The 19,861-nt window shown below is 43.6% G+C and overlaps 1 pseudogene; it reads right to left on the minus strand.

The window, feature by feature from the left end:
• Nucleotides 1-2,061: 2,061 nt before the first annotated feature.
• LOC129020454 (olfactory receptor 7C1-like) lies at nt 2,062-13,055 on the minus strand (annotated as a pseudogene).
• Between the last annotated feature and the right edge of the window lie 6,806 nt (nt 13,056-19,861).

The following is a 19,861-nucleotide window of genomic DNA, read 5'->3' on the forward strand; positions in this document are numbered from 1 at the left end:
AAACCCTTCTAATTACATAGTAATAAGAATGGAGTTTTGCAAAGAATTTCATGTTCATTAGAAAATTTTAATGGTGTGCTGAGATGCTTAAAAAAAATCTAACTTAGGCTTGCTGCTGTGGCTCACGCCTGTAATCCCAGCACTTTGGGAGGCTGAAGTGGGTGGATCACGAGGTAAGGAGATTGAGACCATCATGGCTAACATGGTGAAACCCCGTCTCTACTAAAAATACAAAAACAAAATCAGGTGGGTGTGGTGGTGGGTGCCTGTAGTCCCAGCTACTTGGGAGGTTGAGGTGGGAGAATGGCGTGAACTCGGGAGGCAGAGCTTGCAGTGAGCCGAGATCACGCCACTGCACTCCAGCCTGGGCGAGAAAGCGAGACTCCGTCTCAAAAAAAAAAAAAAAAATCTAACTTAGATGAGATGAAATGAGAGCAATGTTTTAATTCAGGGGTCAGCAAACCTTCACAGTGAAAAAGGCCAGAGAGTAAATATTTTAGGTAGGCTTTCCAGGACAGATGATTTCTGTGGCAGTTACTCATATCTGCTCTTGTAACATGAAAGCAGCCACAGATAATATGTACACAAGTGGGTGTGGCTATATGCCAATAAAATTTTATCTGCAAAAAAAAAAAAAACCAGAAACGGGCAATTTGGGATGCTGGTCATTCTTTGTATTTAAAGCTAGTCTCGATGAAACGGTTTTTTATGGGCTGAATTTTCATTCTCTACAAATTCATGTGTTGAAGTCCTTACCGCCAAAACTTCAGAATGTGGTCTCAGCTATTCTGACCTTTGTGAAGCCAATGTTTAATTTTTTCATTGCAAATATCTGAGATGTTCACAATAGTTTGCATTGCTTATGTGATAATATGTTATCATATGATCATAAAGCCCTCAGTTAGAAATAGGGCTGTGGTCAATGTAATTAGTTAAGCTAAGATGAGGTCCATAGTGGAGTAGAGTTGGCCTCTAATCTGAATGTTGTCCATATAAGAAGGGGAAATTTGGACACAGACACACCTAGAGGGAGAACATCACCTGAAGATGAAAGCAGAGATTGGGGTGATGCTTCTATATTGTCAAGGAAAGTCAAAGACTGCCAGCAACCAGCAGAAGCTAGGGGTAAGGCATGGGACAGAATCTTTTTCACAGCCTTCAAGTGGAACCAGCCCTGCCAACACCTTGATTTCAGGCGTCATAGTCTACAGAAATGTGAGACAAGCAATTGCTATTGTTTTACTCACCCAATTTGTGGCACATTGTTACAGATGCCCTAGAAAGTTAATACACTGTCTTCAAAAATTGTCAAAATCAAGATGAAGCAGCATAGTTGTCTGGGGTAACACCTGAGGTTCATTGTCCCACAGCCATGGAAGACTGGGATGCAGACACACCAGAGTGAGGTTAAGAGCAGAAGTTTAACAGGTGAGAGAAAGAGAAGAGCTCTCTGTGCAGAGAGGGGTCCCAGAGAAAATGGGTTGCTAGTTCCATGGTGAAATGCACAGGGTTTTATAAACTAGCTTGAGGAGGCGGTGTCTGATTTACATAGGCCATAAAAGATTGGTTGGATCAGGTGTGCCATTTGCATAGCATGTGGAGAAGCTGGCTGCCCCACCCTAATCTTTTATTATACAGATGGGTTCTCTACCTGGCCAGCCCCATGTTGCCTGTTCCTTTACTGTACACGTGGTTGACAAAGAAAAGGAAGAGGGAGCCTCCATGTTGAACATGCCTGGCCCCCAGCTAGCTGTTTTCTATTGGCGCAGCTGCTGGCATTCACTCATGCAAGCTTCCAGCTTGCTTATCTATGTCTGCAGCTCGATTTTTCAGGCTGTTCTTTGTTAGAAAAGTAACGATTTTGAGGGCTGCTTTTTGTTAATGGGGAAACCTTGCCAAGGACTCTGTGACCCTCACTATCTACCTAAATAATTTCTTTCTAGCTCCTGTATCAAAGACACGATAAAATATGGTAATTCCGGAGCTAAAAGAGAATACATTGACGTTTGGATACATTCAAGAACCATCAAAAATGCCTCCCAATGGTCTAAGCCTTGCTACTTATGAAAGTCCTGCAATGACGTCATCATTAAAAAATGTTGCCCTACTGAGGAGTCTCCCCAGGGTCCGCTTCATGTCCGTGTTCCTCAGGCTGTAGATGAAGGGGTTCAGCATGGGGGTAACCATGGTGTACATCACTGAGGCCACCAGACTTGTCCTAGAAGATGGTGTAGCTGCAGAACTGAGATAGACCCCAAGGCCAGTGCCATAGAACAAGCTGACCACTGAGAGGTGGGAACCACAGGTGGAAAACGCTTTGCACTTTCTCCCAGCTGAGGAAATCCTCAGTATAGAGAAAACAATTTTATAGTAAGAGAAAAGTATTCCAGTGAAGGGAATCACACCCAGGATGCCAGTTGCAAAGTATATCACTACGTTATTGATGAAGGTGTCAGAACAGGCGAGCTTCAGGACTTCAAGAAGATCACAAAAAAAGTGTGGAATTTCCATTTTGGTGCAGAAGGACAGCCTCAAAACAGTCAAGGTCTTGAGCAGGGAACCCATGACACTGATGCACTAGGACCCTAGAACCAGCAGTCCACAGAGCCGGTGGTTCATGATGACCGTGTGTAGTGCAGGAGGTGACAGATGGCCATGAAGCGGTCATAGGCCATCACGGTCAAGAGTAAATTGTCCAGGCATCCAAATGAAGTGAAAAAAAAATCTGACCGAGACAGCCTGCATATGTTATGAATTTGTTCTGTGTCAGTATATTCAGTAGCATCTTTGGGACGGTTGTGGAGGTAAAACAGAGGTCAGCAAAGGACAGGCTGGAGAGGAAGAAGTACATGGGGGTGTGGAGGTGGGAGTCTGAGCATATGGCCAGGATGATGAGCAGGTTCCCGGTGAAAGTGACTAGGTACATGGAGAGGAACAGCCCAAAGAGAATGAACTGAATCTCTGACGTTGCTGAAAATCCCAGGAGGAGAAATTCTGGGGCATGTGTTTGATTTCCTGTTTCCATGGGGATAAAATAACTGCCAGAAGAGAGAAAAAAGCAACAGTCAAGTATCAACACACTGGCAACATGGAAATTTGGTTACATTTAATTTTAAGTGAAGTAATCAATTAACAAAAGATTGCCTTTTTCTTGCTGTCTTCATCTGGGGGATCTGAAATTCTTCCATCCTTTTCTTTGCTACCATCAGGATCTGGAAATGTAGTGTTAGTTCCATAATACTTGTACCCTCTATAGCCTGGCTTCTCAAAGTGTGATCCATGGACCAACAAGATCAACATTACCCAAGAGTTTCGTTGAATGCAGAATCCCTGGTCAGACCTACGGATTCAGAATCTACATTTTAACAATATCACCAAGGGTTTCACATGCATATTAGTGATATAGGAGTTAAGAAAAAATCACTTAGGCAGATAGATAGTAAGGTTATGGCAGTCCTCAGTGAGGCTTTTCTTTTTAATGAAAAGCAGCCCCAAATCATTTTCTAACAAAGAGCATCCTGTAAAGGCGAGCTGCAGACACAAACAAGCTGGGAGCTTGCACGGGTAAATGCCGGCAGGAACTAAGGACTAGACATTTTCAAGATGGTGGCTCCATCTTCCCTTCTCTTTGTCGGCCACGAGCAGACAAGATGGCGCAGATCAACTGGAAAGTCCAATTGCAAAGTAAGATTAGGGTGGGGCCACCAGCCTTCCCTGAGCACTATGCAAATGTCATACCTGATCGAACCAATCTGTGAGCCTGATGTAAATCAGACACTGCCTCCTCAAAGGGGACTATTAAACTCTCCGCCTTCACCACCAGCCTGTCCTTTCCTCTCGGAGACCCTTTTCTCTATGGAGAGAAGTGTTTCTCTTTCTCTTCTCTTCTACCTGTTAAGCCTCCGCCTCTGAACTCCTCGTGTGTGTCCGTGTTCTAAATTTTCCTAGTGCATTCCAATGAACCCCAGGGTATATACTCCAGACAATGTAGCAGCTTCATTAATATTTGAGTAGCAATGGTCTTGGACACTTATAGCTTCTAGTTCTCAGCTCTTCTCACTCTTGTTCTCCTCCACATCTTCCCTCATTCCTCATTACTTAATATGTATGCAAAATAGGAGCTCAATAACTATGTTTTTTTCCTCTGCTCTCTGCATGGAGTTGATACTTTTCACACATTGTTCTCAGCTATTCCAACCATTGTTTATAAAGCCAATGTTTCATTTTTTCAGTGCAAACATCTGACATGTTTGCAATAATTTACATTGTTTATGTGATCATATGTTACATTATTTTACATGTTCGTTTTGTGAGTTTCTGTTCTGTCACTGGAAAGCCAGTCAGACATTATGCTTTAAAAAAACATTTTGGTAAAATATGGTTAAAAAATTTTATAGATACTGCATATTAAATTAATGCTATTTTAGGATATATTTTGAATTTTAGGTAGAGAACTCCAAAGTACCAATACTTCACAGAAACATTGATAATACTGGGGCAGCTGTCATAATCAACTTGATCAGTGTATTAGTGCATTCTCACGCTGCTGTAAAGAACTACCCGAGACTGGGTAATTTATAAAGAAAGTGGTTTAGTTGATTCACAATTCTGTATGACTTGGGAGGCCTCAGGAAACTTACAATTGTGGTGGAAGGGGAAGAGGAAGCAAGCATCCTTTTTCACATGGCAGCAGAGAGAGAGAGAGAGAGAGAGAGCGCTAAGGCGGTAGCACCACACTTTTAAACAACCAGATTTCATGACAATCCCATCACAAGACAACACTAGGGGGATGGTGCTAAACCATTAGAAACTGCCCCTGTGATCCAATCACCTCTCACCAGGCCCCTCCCTCAACCTTGGGGATTATAATTCGAGATGAGATTTGGGTGGGGACACAGAGCCAAACCATATCAGTCAGGAATCTGGAAAACAGTCAAAGGTTTAGAGCAACAAAGTGAATCCTTAATTTTTAAAAAAGGTGACTGAAACTAGGTTGGACAGCTTTGTGGCAATTTAATTTATCATTTTCCCACCATCCTTCCTGGCTCAGTGGCAGTGCTGAATATGACAACCCCACAGTCCCACCAGTTCCTGGTGCTGAAGACAGCAGAAATGTACGGCAATGTTCTGTTTTAATATGTCCAATGGGCTGGGCATGGTGGCTCACGCCTGTAATCTCAGCACTTTGGGAGACTGAGGCGGGTGGATCGCCTGAGGTCAGGAGTTTGAGACCAGCCTGGGCGACATGGTGAAACCCCGTCTCTACTAATAATACAAAAATGAGCTGGGCGTGGTGGCACAGGCCTGTAATCCCAGCTACTCGGGAGGCTGAGGCAGGAGAATCACTTGAACCTGGGAGGCGGAGGTTGCAGTGAGCTGAGATTGCACCACTGCACTCCAGCCTGGGTGACAAGAGTGAAACTCTGTCTCCAAATAATAATAATAATAATAATAAAAAAGTCCAATGGACTCCTGAAGGAATAACACAAAGAGCTTACCTTTACCTACCTTGAAACCTCTCTCAAAGGAGATTGTTGAAAACACTTAAAGACAAATGAACTATCCCCAAGTGTCTGGGGAAAAGCATATGAGTAGTGGTAAACAATGGACACGCTGACATGTCTTGGAAGAAAGGCTGGGGAGTGAGATGTTTGGGACATGTGACTTTGAAAATTTCTCACGTATTCCTGGGAATGTAGAAGTGAAGCTGCGTCATTGTCTGGGGTAAATACCCAAGGTTCCTCATCTCACGCCAAGGAAATTGAGTACGCAGACACACAAAAAGTGAGCTTAGAAGCAGAGGTTTAATAGGCAAAAGAAAGAGAAAGGAGAACGTGCCTAAGTGGGACTTCCTGCTGGCAGCAAAGTGCACTGGATTTTGTAGACTGGCTTGAGGAGGCAGTGTTTGATTTAAATAGGGCCCAAAGACTGGTTGGGGCCAGGCGTCGTGGCTCATGCCTGTAATCTCAGCACTTTGGGAAGCTGAGGCAGGTGGATCACCTGAGGTCAGGAGTTCGAGACCAGCCTGGCCAACATGGTGAAACCCCATCTCTACTAAAAATACAAAAATTAGCTGGGTGTGGTGGCACGCACCTGTAATCCCAGCTACTTGGGAGCCTGAGGCACGAGAATCACTTGAACCTGGGAGGTTGAGGTTGCAGTGAGCTGCAATCACACTGCTGCACTCCAGCCTGGGTGATAGAGCGAGACTGTCTCCAACAACAACAACAACAAAAAGATTGGTTGGACCAAGTGTGACGTTTACATAGTCCGGAGGAAGCTGGCTGCTCCATCCTAATCTTCTATTATGCAAATGGGGTCTTTGCGGGGGCGCTGCCATGTTGTCTGCTCCTTACTGTACACGTGGTTTGCAAGGAAAAGGGAAGATGGAGTCGCCATGTTGAACATGCCTGGCTCCCAGACAGCCTTTTCCTATTTGTCACAGCTGCCGGCATTCACCCATGCAGGGTTCCAGCTTGCTTATCTATATCTGCAGCTTGATTTTACAGGCTGCTTTTTGTTAGAAAAGAAACTATTTGGGGGCTGCTTTTTACTAAAAGGGAAACCTTTCCAAGGACTTCCTTACCCTTACTATCACTATCTGCATAGATAATTTTTTTTTTTTTTTTTGAGACAGAGTCTCGCTCTGTTGCCCAGGCTGGAGTGCAGTGACGCGATCTCGGCTCACTGCAACCTCTGCCTCCTTGGTTCAAGCGATTCTCCTGTCTCAGCCTCCTGAGTAGCTGGGAGGCGCGTGCCACGAAGCCCAGCTAATTTTTTGTATTTTTAGTGGAGACGGGGTTTCACCGTGTTAGCTGGGAGGGTCTTGATCTCCTGATCTTGTGATCCACCTGCCTCGGCCTCCGAAAGTGCTGGGATTACAGGCGTGAACCACCGCGCCTGGCCTAAATATTTCTTTTTAACTCCTATATCAGAAGGATTCCTGGGAATGTAGGATACATAGGTGTCCTACCCTGGATTGCATGCTCAGTAAACATCCAGAAGGCCCTGATCTCTCACCTGTAGCTGATATTCAAGCTCTGTGCAAACAGGAAGTTAAGGCAAAGGCGGGAGTTGAAAAATGCGCAGCTGAGTGTTAAAGGCCTGTCTCAAAGCACACACAGAGCCAAATTGCAAAGGTTGGGAGATTTTGGTTTTTGGCTCCACTGTTTAAGGAAATCTCTATCAAATCACTCTCTGGCCATTAAGCTAACAGCCTAGAGACTTCAGCAACCACACACTGGACAAATATGCAATCTTTATAAAATTAGAAGACTCATTAGGCAAGTAAATAACTACAAATTACAATCAGCAGCAAACATAAGCCCCAAGGAGGAGACAAAATTCGATTTCCAGAGTCTCCACACTATAATATGCAAAATATTTAGCTGTAATAAAATATTATGAGACATGCAATGAAACAAGAAAGTATAGCAAAGGAAAGAATAATTAATTAGTAGAACCTGACCCCAAGGAAGCCTTTATTGAGGCTCAATGCCTGGGCTTCTTCATTTACATGCAATCTCATTTACATGAAATATCCACAATACATAAAATGTACGATAATGAGTTGCAGGGACTGGGGAGCGGGGTTGGGGGATGAGGATAAACTGCCACTCTAATGTGTAAGTGGTTTTATTTAGGAGTGATAGGAATGTTTTGAAACTAGATAGAGATGGTGGTTGCGCAAAACACAGAATGTAGTGAATGGCACTCAGTTGCTTGCTTTCAAGCAACTGGTTAATTTATGTTATATTAATTTCATCTCAATAATTTTTTTTTTTTTGAGACAAGGTCTTGTTCTGTTGCCCAGGCTGGAGTGCAGTGGTGCAATCATGACTCACTGTGGCCTTGACCTCCCGGGCTCAAGCAATCCTCACATCTCAGCCTCCAAAGTAGCTGAGACTACAGGAATGCACCATCACACCCAGAAGCTAGTGGATCTAGATAGATAGGAAGTTTGATTGCCTATTGAATTCCTATTAAATTCTTCTGCTATGTATATGGCCTCAATGTTTGAATTCACAAGCACGGGGGTTAGAAGGAACATTTCTTTGTTCAGCTTTGACCACTACTCTGCAGAATGCCCAAAGAAGATCCCCAGTCTCCACTTCCCCTGCCTGCAAAAAAAAATCTGAGAGTCCTTGGGGCTAGAGTTTCCTCACACTCAAGGGGAATGAGATGCACATTGATTCAAGGCTCATTGAGACCCTGGTGCCTTCTGTAATCTAGGACTATCCCTGGAGCATCTTCATGTCTCCCATGATGGTCCACTGAGGCAGGACCCAAGAAACAGGAAAATAATTTCTTTTTTTTTTTCTTGAGACAGAGTCTCACTCTGTCGCCCAGGCTGGAGTGCAGTGGTATGATCACAGCTCACTGCAACCTCCGCCTACTGGGTTCAAGCAATTCTCCTGCCTCAGCCTCCTGAGTAGCTGGGATAAAAGGCATGTGCCACCACAGCTGGCCTTGTTTTGTATTTTTAGTAGAGACAGAGTTTTGCCATGTGCCCAGGCTGGTCTCGAACTCCTGACCTCAAGCGATCCACTTTTCTCGGCCTCCCAAAGTGCTGGGATTATAGGCGTGAGCCACCATGCCCAGCCTGGGAAATTATTTCTGTGTGACAAAAAATAATCTGAATGACCAGCTTCACTGGGTTTTTTTTTTTCCACCTTCCACATGTGACCATCCATTAGGGATCTAGTAATAACATTTTTAAGTCACACACTTTGAGAGGGACCAGCTATTTTTATTATCCCATTTATGTAAGACTGCTATCTAAAAATTACAACAGTTCTGGGACATATACTGAGATGAGTCAATCCAAAAATGTAATTTGGACATCAAAGTAAGACCAGATGGTGACTTGTTAATTGGAGACACCAAATTAATGTTAACAATACAGAAAATTGTCCTCTAACTATGATGGTATTATACAATAAGTCTGTATTATTTAGAGTCTAAATGTTCTTGTCACTCAATGATATGTGCTTTAACTCAAGACAAGGTTTACTGCTATTTTTTTCAGGGCCCCTGAATACCCGGGCAATACCTAGTGTCCTTGGCTCCCCTCTCCCGCTGTGTGGCTGTTACTGTGTGTGAGGTCTTTAGCCTACATTAAGGAACATTTCAAGAACCTTAAAATGTGTTTTTGGATTCCTTCAAAGGAATTGGCTGGAAACATTGCTCCTTCCATCACACAATGCGACTGCTTTAAGAGAAACAGTCATTAATGTATTTTATGCCTTCATGTCAGGAATGGCCATGTTGCTAAGTTTTAAGTTCCAGGATACATGTGCAGGACATGCAGATTTGTTACACAGGTAAACGTGTGCCATGGTGGTTTGCTGCACCTGTCAACCCATCACCTAGGTATTCAGCCCCACATGCATTAGCTATTTATCCTGATGCTCTCCCTCCACCAACTCCCACTGACAGGCCTCAGTATGTGTTGTTCCCCTCCCTGTGTCCATGTGTTCTCACTGTTCAGATCCCACTTATGAGTGAGAACATGCGGTGTTTGATTTTTCTGTTCCTGTGTTAGTTTGCTGAGGATGATGGCTTCCAGCTTCATCCATGTCCCTGCAGAGGACATGGTCTTGTCCCTTTTTATAGCTGCATAGTATTCTGTGGTATATATGTACAAAATTTTGTTTACCCAATCTATCATTGATAGGCATTTGGGTTGATTCCATGTCTTTGTTATTGTGAATAGTGCTGCAAATAAACATATGTGTGGATGTATGTTTATAATAGGATGATTTGTATTCCTTTAGGTATATACCCACTAATGGGATTGCTGGGCCAAATGGTATTTCTGGTTCTAGATCCTTGAGGAATTGCCACACTGTCTTCCACAATGGTTGAACTAGTATAGATTACCACCAATAGTGTAAAAGCATTCCTATTTCTCCACAGCCTTGCCAGTATCTGTTGTTTCTTAACTTTTTAATAATTGCCATTCTGACTGGCATGAGATGGTATCTCATTGTGGTTTTGATTTGCATTTCTCTAATGATCAGTGATGTTGAACTTTTTTTCATGTTTGTTGGCCACATAAATGTCTTCTTTTGAGAAGTGTCTGTTCATGTAGGGATGGCCATGCTTGTATTAAGCACTTTTTTTGTTTTAATGTTATGGATGCTGTTAATCTTGTAATTGATCATTGTGCCAGAGATTGCCTGCCCAATATATCCATTCTTTTTTTGTTATTAATAGAACTCAATTATATTTGGAAATGGTCATGTGTCCAGCTAAGATACTATGTTTTCCACTATCTATTGCAAAATCATGGAGAGTTGCTGGAGTATAGGAAGTTATTTGATGGGAATCTTGGAATCCTCTTTAGAAGCCTTCCCCTCTGTTCATCTCTTTCTTGCCTGGAATTTGCGCATGACACTGGAATTCCCTTAGCTGATATATCTTGGAAAACAACACATTAAAGATGGGGCAGCAGAGAGATAGAGTGAACTCTTGTGCCTCAGGTTAGCATGGAGTGATCACGGTGACCCATTCTTTTACGGAGGAGACACATTAACTCCTGACTGAATTAAAACAGTGGCGGATCATGAGGTCAGGAGATCGAAACCATTCTGGCTAACACGTTGAAACCCCGTCTCTACTAAAAATACAAAAAATTAGCCGGGCGTGGTGGCAGGTGCCTGTAGTCCCAGCTACTCTGGAGGCTGAGGCAGGAGAATGGCATGAACCCGGGAGGCAGAGCTTGCAGTGAGCCAAGATCGTGCCACTGCACTCCAGCCTGGGCGACAGAGCAAGACTCCATCTCAAAAAACAAAAAACAAAACAAAAAACAAAAACCAAAAAAAAAAAAAAAACCCAAAACAGTCTTTAGAAGCAGCCAACAAACATATGAAAAATTACTCAAAAATTTCTCTGCATCCTCACCAACATTTTTAAAAATTTCTTTAATAATAGCCATTCTGACTGGTGTAATCATGAGAGAAATGCAAATTAAAACCACGATGAGATACCATCTTACACCAGTCAGAATGGTTATTATTAAAGAAATAAAAAAAACCCAACAGATGTTGGTGAGGATGCAGAGAAAAGGGAATGCTTATGCACTGTTGGTGGGAATGTAAATTAACTCAATCTCTATGGAAAACAGTATGGAGATTTCCCAAAGAACTAAAAGTAGGACTACCATTCAGTCCAGCAATCCCACTACTGGGTATATACCCCAAAGAAAAGAAATCATTACATAAAAGACACCTGAACTAATACGTTTATCACAGCACTATTCACAATAGCCAAGTCATAGAATCAACTTAAGTGCCCACCAACGTATGATTGCATAAATAAAATGTGGTATATATACACCCAATGGAATACTACTCAGCCATAAAAAGAATGAATTCATGTCTTGTGCAGCAACACTGATGGAACTTGAGGCCATTATCCTAAGTAAATAACTCGGAAACAGAAAAGCAAATACCGTATGTTCTCACTTATAAGTAGAAGTCAAACAATGTATACCATGGGCATAGACAATGGAATAATAATAGACATCGGAAACTCCAAAAAGTGGGAGGGTGGAAGGGGATGAGGGATGAGAAATTACCTATTGGGTACAATGTACACTATTTGAGTGATGATTACACCAATAGTCCAGGCTTCACCGCTACTCAATGTATCTATGTAACACAAATGTACTTGCACTCATTACATCTGCAAAATAAAAATTTTTCCATTTATGTAGACACATTTCAACCTAACAGCACAGAATCCTTTGTCTTCATTAGAATTCATAGAGTCGGCCGGGCGCGGTGACTCACGCCTGTAATTCCAGCACTTTGGGAGGCTGAGACGGGAGGATCATGAGGTCAGGAGATGGAGACCATCCTGGCTAACGCGATGAAACTCCGTCTCTACTAAAAATACAAAAAAATTATCCGGGCGGGGTAGCGGGCGCCTGTAGTCCCAGCTACTCTGTAGGCTGAGGCAGGAGAATGGCGTGAACCCAGGAGGAGGAGCTTGCAGTGAGCCGAGATAGCGCCATTGCACTCCAGCCTGGGAGACAGAGCGAGACTCCGTCTCAAAAAAAAAAAAAAAAAAAAAAAGAATTCATAGAGTCATAGCAGGGGGCCCAGTCTGAGCTACTGTGTAACATTTTGTGAAATATATTGATTACTTCTGTAATTAGGCACCTCGTTGTATGCCCCCCCTTTTTTTTTACTTCTGTTACAATATTTCCTTTGTCATATACATTTAAGATATTTTTCTTTGTTTTGCATATTGAGTAGGTTTCTTGAATTTCTTTTGGAACATGTTATGTAAATAAACAAATCAATGGTGCGTTTCGAGTGACACTCAGCCCTGAATTTGACCCATTGTATCTCTACTTCCAAAAGCATTCTCTGAGATCTCCTTAAACTCACTGTTGTGCTGATGAGGGATTGATCCACAGAATGTAAGAAACATCTCTGGGGTCAGGTTCTAGAGGGAAAAGGCTGGAGTAAAACTCACACCTGCCCAACTCCAAGTCAGGGCCTTTCTTACTCACAGTGCTTCATAAATACGAGGAGATGGTAAAGTTGAAACAGAGCTGAATCCCGAGGCTTGCACATACGTAAAGGAAGGTCAGATCCGGCTGCAGGAAGAGAGTGGCCCTGGAATTGTGCCAGATTGAAAGCAAGAAACAGAGATTGAAAGCAAGAAGAAACAGTAATTGAAAGCAAGAAGAAACAGTAATGGAGAGCAAGAAACAGATTGAAAGCAAGAAGAAACAGAGGTTGAAAGCAAGAAGAAACAGAGATTGAAAGCAAGAAGAAACAGATTGGAAGCAAGAACAGAGAGAGGACCGGCTGCAAGAATCCCCTTCAGAGCCAGGGACACAAACTGCGCAGGACTTTGAATCAATCCTCTTTCACCATCTCATCATTTCTGGCTGTATCCCAGAGGACATGGTTAATAAAAGCTTTTCTTCCCTCCACAAAACTTTCCCACAGTACTTACGGGATTACTCTGGTTTCTCTTGATATCCCTCAATGGACTTGGCTCTGTTGACCTTCCCTCCTTGCACAATCGGTGCGGGAAGGGCAAAGGGGTGGGTGTCAGGGGCTGGTTCTCTGGAGTGGATGGACATTTCAGAGAGGCGTAGAGAAGGTGCTCTTGGTCTGGGGCTGGTGAACTCAGGTGGGTTCTGCAAAGGGAGAATTTACAGTTTATGGAGAACCAGAAGCTGAATTCTCAGGGCTCCTCATTAAATAAGTTGTTTTATTGTTGCTCAATTCTCCAAGCAGTTCAGCTCCTTGGAGGCCAAGCAACATAAATAAAAAGTGTTTCTGCCAGCTCATTCCCCGAGGGCTCACCTTTGGGACTAGACATATATTCCTTTCTATTCGATAGTTTTCATCGCCCTTAGAATGAACATCCTTACCCCCAACACTGGAAATGACCCCTCTTGCAGGGCACATCTCAGGAACCACCACCTCATGAATCTCCAAGTTTCTGAGGGACACTGGGTTTCCAGTGTTAGACTTAGACATATGGTTTTGTCCCCTAACCACATTCAACCAAAATGAGCTTTTTTTTTAGACGGAGTCTTGCTCTGTCTCCCAGGCTGGAGTGCAGTGGCGTGATCTCGGCTCACTGCAAGCTCCGCCTCCTGGGTTCACACCATTCTCCTGCCTCAGCCTCCCGAGTAGCTGGGACTACAGGCGCCCGCCACCATGCCCGGCTAATTTTTTTGTATTTTTTTTTTTTTTTTTTTTTAAGTAGAGATAGCATTTCACCATGTTAGCCAGGATGGTCTCAATCTCCTGACCTTGTGGTCCACCCGCCTCGGCCTCCCAAAGTGCTGGGATTACAGGCGTGAGCCACCGCGCCAGGCCCAAAATGAGCTCTTAACTGCGGCTTTGTCCTGGCTTCTATTCTGAACACTGGAGACAGATTCTGGAGAAAAATTAATGGGCCATTTCCCTTGGTAGAGAGTAAAAAAGGCTCATTTTGGCTGCAGAGATAGCGTTTTCTTGTCTCAGGTTCTCCGAGTTCAGTTATTCGGTTTCTTCATCTGGGCTAAATACATTCATATCTTTTAATCCACATGATCTAATTTTTTGGGCTATATTTCTATGTATGTTATTCGTAGCATTTCTTCCCAATGGGAAGGAATTTGGATAAAAAATAATCAGTGCCTGACAGTGACTAAGAGCATGCACTGGCAAACATTTTTGTAAAGGGCTCAGTGGTACATATTTTAGGCTTTTTGGGTCCTATGTTCTCTGTCACAATACTTAACTCTGCCATTGCTGTGAATGCAGGTGTATGCAGTACTGACACTAATGGGCATGGCTGTTTGTATTAGCCTCCTGTGGCTGCTGTCACATATAACCACAAGCTGCGTGGCTGAAAACAACAGGAATGTATTCTTTTATAGTTCTGGAGTCCAGAAGTCCAAAATCAAGGTGCAAGAAGGGCCAGGCTTCCTCCAGAGTCTCTAACGGTGATTCTGTTCTTTGACTTTTCCATGTTCTAGTGGCTCCAGGTGTTCCCGACCTTGCAGCTGAGTCATTCCAATCTTTCTCTCTCTGTCTGTGTCATTTGGTTTCCTCTACACCTGTGTGTGTTTTCTCCTGTGCATGTCGCTTATAAAGACACTGTGTCATTGAATTTAAGGTCCACCTGGATAATCCAGGATGATTTCATCTCAAGATGCCTAATTGTATCTGTAAAGATTCTTCATCCAAATAAGACTACATTCACTGGTGCTAGGGGTGAGGATGTGAGCTTATCCTTTAGGGGGGCCAACATTCAACTCACCAAACTTATTGTGCTCAAATAAAGCCTTTTTACAAAAAGAGGCTGTGGGTAGGATTTGGCCTGTGGGCAGTAGTTTGCTGACCCCCAACTTGGAGGGTAGATTCAGATACAGGGAGCTGATAATCACAGAGCACACTAAAATTTAAAGAAAAGTTAAATATGGCTTCATTTCTGCTACTGTAATTCACCTCTTGAAAGGACTGTCAGACTATCCACCATACTCTAATCTTTTATTATGCAAGTGGTAAATACAGATGAAGCTTCACTTGCTCACCCGCTGCTCACCTCGTCCCGTGCAGCCTAGCTCCTAACAGGCTGTGGACCGACTGGTACTGGTCTGTGGCCCAGGGGTTGCGGACCCCTGCACTAAGTTATTTACTACTGTGGACCTATGGGGTGTAGGTGCTTTTTATTGAGCTTCCTGGTGTGTGTTGTTCAGTCTTTGCTGCAGTGACTGGGGCAGCTCTGCTTCATGCTGTGGACAGGCTGGGATGGTTCTACTCCATATGTCTTGTCAGTGGATTAGCAAGGGCATGCTCTTAATGAAATAGCAGAGACTTTACTGCTCAGTAGAAATATGCAAGGTCTCTTAGGGGCTACACTTAGAGCTGGCATGCTTTCTATAATCTCTTCCATTGAGGGAAGAGAGAGACCCTCTCATATTGTTTTATATTGTTTTATACTCAGTACCTGTTTTAAGAAAAAAACAAAGAAGTGAAATCAACGACAGGCAGCCCAGTGCCAGGCCCAAAACCAGGCCTGGGCCTGTCTGGCCTAAACATAGTAGTTAAAAATCAACTCAGGACTTAGAAACCGATGTTACCCATAGATTCCAGACATTGTGTAAAAGAATATTTTGAAACTCCCTGCTCTGTTCTGTTCCACTCTGGCCACCAGTGCATGCATCCCCTGTCACGTACCCCCTGCTTGCTCAAATCAATCACGACCCTTTCATGTGAAATCCTTAGAGTTGTGAGCCCTTAAAAGGGACAGGAATTGCTCACTCGGGGAGCTTGGATTTTAAGACGCTAACCTGCCGATGCTCCCAGCTGATTAAAGCCACTGCCTTCGCTATCTTGGTGTCTGAGGGGTTTTGTCCACGGCTCGTCCTGCTACACCATAATATAGAATTAGAGGGAACACTTCCTAACTCATTTTATGAGGCAAAAATTATCCTGGTGATGGCTGGGCGTGGTGGCTCATGCCTGTAATCCCAGCACTTTGGGAGGCCAAGGCGGGTGGATCACCTGAGGTCAGGAGTTCAAGACCGGCCTTGCCAGCATGGTGAAACCCCATCTCTACTAAATATACAAAAAATTAGCTAGGCATAGTGGTGCATGCCTGTAGTCCCAGCTACTTGGGAGGCTGAGGCAGGAGAATCACTTAAACCTGGGAGGCGGAGGTTGCAGTGAGCCAAGGTTGCACCACTGCACTCCAGCACTTCAGCTTGGGCAACACAGTGAGATTCCATCTCAAAAAAAAAAAAAAAAAAAAAAAAAAGTTATCCGAGTGTCCAAACCAGAAAACATTTACAAGAAAGGAAATCTTCAAACCAATATCCCCCAGGAACACAGATGCAGAAATTCTCAGCAAAATTAATAACTTAAATCTAAAATATACAAAAATAATTATACACTGTATTAGTCCATTTTCATACTGCTATAAAGATACTACCCGGCTGGGCGCGGTGGCTCACGCCTGTAATCCCAGCACTTTGGGAGGCCGAGGTGGTGGATCACAAGGTCAGGAGATTGAGACCATCCTGATCTAACTCGGTGAAACCCCGTCTCTACTAAAAATACAAAAAATTAGCCGGGCGTGGTGGCGGGCGCCTGTGGTCCCAGCTACTCAGGAGGCTAAGGCAGGAGAACGGCGTGAACCCAGGAGGCGGAGCTTGCAGTGAGCCGAGATCGCGCCACTGCACTCCAGCCTGGGCGACAGAGTGAGACTCTGTCTCAAAAAAAAAAAAGACACTACCCGATACTGGGTAATTTATAAACAAAAAAGGTTTAATTGCCTCACAGGTCCTTATGACTGGGGAGGCCTCAGGAAACTTACAGTAATGGAGGGGAAGCAAGACACATCTTCACAAGGCAGCAGGAAAGAGAGGCAGAGAGAGAGAGAGAGAGAAGGGGTGTGTGCCAGACACTTATCAAACAGCCAGATCTTGTGAGAACTCACTCACTATCACAAGAACAGCAATGGGGAAATCTGCCCCCATGACCCAATCACCTCCCACCAGGTCCCTTCCTTGACACATGGGGATTACAATTCGAGATGAGATTTGGGTAGGGACACAGAGCCAAACTATATTGTACACCATGACCAACAGGATTTATGTTAGGTCAGTCTCTTTAATAAATGCCATTGGGAAAACTTGATATCGCCTGTATAAGAATGAAATTGGATCCTATTTCACACCATATACAACATTCATTCAAAATGGATTAAAGACTTAAATATAAGACCTGAAACTGTAAAGCTACTAGATGAAAACATAGTGGAAAGACTGTATGACATTGGTCTGGGCAAAAATTTTTGGAAATGACCCCGGAAGCACAGGCAACAAAAGGAGACAAAATGTAAAATGAGATTACATCAAACTAAAAACTTCTGAATGGCAAAGAAAAGCAATGAGCAGAGTGAAAAGATAACCTACGGGTTGGCAGGAAACATTCACAAACCACACATCTGATAAGGGATTCATATCCAAAATATATAAGGAACCAAAACAGCTCAATAGCAATAAAACATATATCCCGATATTAAAAAATGGACAAATAACGTGAATAGATATACACAATGGCCAACAGAAATATGGGAAAATGCTCCTTTATTTATTATTACTTTTTTTGAGACAGTTTCGCTCTTGTCGCCCAGGCTGGAGTGCAGTGGTGCTATCTCAGCTCACTGCAACCTCCACCTCCCGGGTTCAAGAGATTTTCCTGCCTCAGTCTCCTGAGTAGCTGGGATTACAGGCACCCACCACCATGCCCAGCTAATTTTTGTATTTTTAGTAGAGACGGGGTTTCACCACGCTGTCCAGGCTGGTCTCGAACTCCTGACCTCAGGTGATCCACCTGCCTCGGCCTCCCAAAGTGCTGGGATTACAGGCATAAGCCACCACGCCCGGCCGGGAAAATGCTCCTTAACTGAACGGACCTCCTCTTGGCCAAAGGAACCCCAGAAAAACTTTTAAAACTTCACTTCCAGCCATGATGGGAAGAGAAGTCAAACACACCTCATTATACTCCTTCGTTTTCATGATTCACTACACAACAACCAACCAGCATTAATAAAATAGAGACCATGAGACTGGCAGAACAGACTTTTTGTGGCAATAAGATACCCAATTATAAGCAGGGCCTAACGCCATGCCCAGCAAGCTTTAAGTCACACACCCTACCCTTAAAGAATAATTTATGTTCTACCTGCCACATGGTTTTTATTTTTCTCTAGCGGCTAAACAAGCTCTGGACTCAGAGTAAGCAATATTAAAACAATTTACAGCACCACCAGATGCTAACTGACCCCCAGCCCCTATTTCAGCAGCCATAACTACAGCTTTGATTGGACAAGAGACTGATTTGGGCAACTTTCTCCTGATAAGAAGACCACTGACTATGGACTGGCTCTGGCTTGTTTACAGAGGCTGCTCACTTGCATGCCTTTCTGTTCTGAAAATAACTTTTGAGGGATAGGGTCTACTTGTAATACATTTAAATGTTAAAGTCTCCACTCCAAAGTGGGCATGGGTTGTATGTTGCATGAATGTTTGTTTCATACACATGCACCAGGGCCAGCTTCATGAATATTCATATCTCCTCCTATAACCTGTTGAATATGTATGTTTAGCCAACCCATTGAGCATAAAGCTCTTACCCCAAACCCTCCTCCTTAGAAAGGCCTGTCTCTCTGGTCTTGGCTAGAGGCTGTGCTTCACAGTCTGTGGGATTGCCGTCTTGCAGGTTGTAACCCTTTACAAGAAATAAAGTCTTCTTTCCTTTTCTAAATTTATAAATTGTGGGGGTTTTAAAAGTTAATGTAGCCACATAAACATGTTTCCCTTAGTTTAGAAGGGAAAAACAATTTTCTGGAGATATCAAGAGCTGTGTCCCCACCGCAAGTCAACGCTTTTTGACGATCCTAAGGACCTAATCAAGAGAGTTTCCTTAAGTCTCTGAGTTTGTGTGTGTGTGTGTGTGTGTGTCTGTGTGTGTGTGTGTGTTGAGACAAGGTCTTGCTCTGTTGCCCAGGCAGGTATACAGTGGTGTGATCATGGCTCACTGCAGCCTCCACCTCCCCAGCTCAAGCGATCCTCCCACCTCAACCTCCCAGGTAGCTGGGACTACAGGAACATGCCACCATGCCCAGTTAATTTTTAAAAAATGTTTTGTAGAGATGGGGTCTTGCTATGTTGCCCAGGCTGGTCTTGAACTCCTGGGCTTAAGTAATCCTCTTCACTTGGCCTCCCAAAGTGTTGGGATTACAGACATGAACCACCATGTTCTGCTGAATCTCTGACTTTAGAGGAAACTTTCAGTGAAAGGAGTGTACCCCATAAGTGTATACATCTACTATATACCCACAAAAAATTTTTTAAAAAGTTAAAGAAAGGAGTGATAAGGTGTGTGATGGTTAATACTGAGTGTCAACTTGATTAAATTGAAGGATGCAAAGTATTGATCCTGGGTGTTTCTGTGAGGGTGTTGCCAAAAAAGATTAACGTTTGAGTCAGTGAACCGAAAGAGGCAGACCCACCCTCAATCTGTGTGGGCACCATCTAATCAGCTGCCAGTGTGGCTAGAATAGAGCAGGCAGAAGAAACTGGAAGGAGCCGACTTGCTGAGTCTTCCAGCTTTCATCTTTCTCCCATGCTGGATGCTTCCTGCCCTCGAACATCAGACTCCAAGTTCTTCAGCTTTTGGACTCTTGGACTTACAGCAGTGGTTTACCAGAGGTTCTTGGGCCTTCAGCCACAGACTGAAGGCTGCACTATTGGCTTCCCTACTTTTGAGGTTGTGGGACTCAGATTGGCTTCCTTGCTGCTCAGCTTGAAGACGATCTATTGTGGGACTTC

This window comes from Pongo pygmaeus, chromosome 20 (assembly GCF_028885625.2).
Source record: "Pongo pygmaeus isolate AG05252 chromosome 20, NHGRI_mPonPyg2-v2.0_pri, whole genome shotgun sequence".
Taxonomy (NCBI): Eukaryota; Metazoa; Chordata; class Mammalia; order Primates; family Hominidae; genus Pongo; species Pongo pygmaeus.